This window comes from Penaeus chinensis, chromosome 19 (genome assembly GCF_019202785.1).
Source record: "Penaeus chinensis breed Huanghai No. 1 chromosome 19, ASM1920278v2, whole genome shotgun sequence".
In the NCBI taxonomy this organism is placed as follows: domain Eukaryota; kingdom Metazoa; phylum Arthropoda; class Malacostraca; order Decapoda; family Penaeidae; genus Penaeus; species Penaeus chinensis.
Genome location: NC_061837.1, coordinates 4,866,711 through 4,868,445, shown reverse-complemented (window position 1 = coordinate 4,868,445; position 1,735 = coordinate 4,866,711). Strand labels below are relative to the sequence as shown.

The 1,735-nt window shown below is 39.5% G+C and overlaps 1 protein-coding gene across 3 annotated transcripts in view; it reads left to right on the top strand.

The window, feature by feature from the left end:
- LOC125035380 overlaps positions 1 to 572 on the top strand; it is a 39,385-nt gene extending 38,813 nt beyond the window's left edge. For all 3 annotated transcript variants that reach the window (XM_047627741.1, XM_047627740.1, XM_047627739.1), the window contains one exon: positions 1 to 572. This exon is cut by the window's left edge and continues 324 nt beyond it. The gene's annotated coding sequence lies outside the window, so the exon portion shown is untranslated.
- The last annotated feature ends 1,163 nt before the right edge of the window (positions 573 to 1,735 follow it).

Here is a 1,735-nt window from a genome sequence, read left to right as displayed (position 1 = left end):
GGGATTGAGGTTGTTTCTCCCTCCTTGTTTTTTTTTTTCTGCCTTGACACATTATTTTATTTTGACTTTGCGTTTAATTGTTTCTGTCAAAGAAGTCGCTTTTGATATGAGTGAGGTGGCACAGTGCAGGAGAGTTTGTTTCTGTTTCTATCAGTTTATTTGGTTTTGTTTGGCTTATTGTTATTTGTTTAAGCTTTGTGTATTTAGTTTTATTTTTTTTTCTTATTTTCTTCATAAACTAAGGCTTCAGTCTTTCAATGAAGTGACTCATTAAGGGTGCCTGGTGCCCCAGATTACAGTGAATAATATTTGAATGACTGTAGAAGAAAACTTGGATGCTCATTTACCTCTGTTGGCAACAGTTTAGCATAAGTAGTCTTTTCGAAGTAGACAGTACTTACTTCAGTGTAAAGCTAAACATGGCGGCTTCCCCCTCACAAATAAAAAGCATAGCAGAAACAGTTGAATGGAGGTCATGCCAGTGGCTGTAAGTCGTCTAGTCATTTGAAAAAAGAGGTGTTATTTGCATATTAGTTTCTGGGTGTGTGAAGAGAGAGAAATATTTTTTTTAAAGTGAGAGAAAGAAATATATGGAAGACAAAATAAGTAGAAGACAGTATAAACTGTAGTGTTGCTGATAAATTAAGTTTACAGAGGATAAGTTTGTATATGTTATTTATTTTATTCATTGTCAGAAGTTTCTGAAGACATCATTTATTTCTTTCTCCATATGTACCACTCCCTTGAAGGTATGGTGGCCTTCCTAGCACCAAGCACAGAACAAGCTCTGAGGATTTCTTGTCACCATGTAGAGTTTGATGTGCATGTGCTGAACACGTTCCTGTTTTTGCATCTGTCCTGTCTGTGACTGCCAGAGGACAAGTACCATGATGTGGTTGAATGAAAAAGATTGGCCAATAAAGAAAAAAAAAGATTTTGGACTTCCACATTATGAAAATAAGCAATAGAGAGGCTTTATTAAGACTTATATGAAAGAGCTTTTGATTGCAGTGTTTTTTTTTTTTTTCCTCCTCATTTGGCCTCTGTGATTTGGTTCCTAGTAGCCTCACCAACTCATGCTAAGGTGGGTCTACACTTCAGAGCGAGATGGGACAGTGTTTTAAAAAGAAAAGTGTGTGGTTGCATTTGCTTCAATACTTCTTTCTATTCCTTTATTATGTTCCTTTTCCCTCTCACTCTTTCTGCTGTAATACAAATCCCTCTTCCTTTTTAAATTTAATTTCTCTCTCTCCTCCTCTCTCACTCCTCTCTCACTCATCTCTCTCCTCTCCTCTCTCTCTCTCTCTCTCACTCTCTTTTCTCTCTCTCTCTCTCTTCTTCTCTCTCTCTCTTCTCCACTCCCCTCCTCTCTCTCTCTCTCTCTCATCTCTCTCTCATCTCTCTTCTCTCTCTCTCCTCTCTCCTCTCACTTTTCTCTCTCTTCTTCTCTCTTCACCCCTCTCTCTTTCCTCCACTCTTTCTCTCTTTACTTTTCCTCTGTCTCTCTCCTCCCCTCTCCCCTCTCTGTCTCCTTTCTCCTCTCTCATCTCTCTCACTCTCCTCTCCTCCCCCCCCTTTTCTCTCTCTCTCTTCTCTCTCTCTCTCTCTCTCTCTCATCATTTCTCTCTCTCTTTCTTCTTTCCCTCTCCTCTCTCTCTCTTCACTCTCTTTCCTTGTCTCTTCTCTCATCTCTTCTCTCCTCTCTCTCTCTCTCTCTCTCTCTCATCCTCTCACT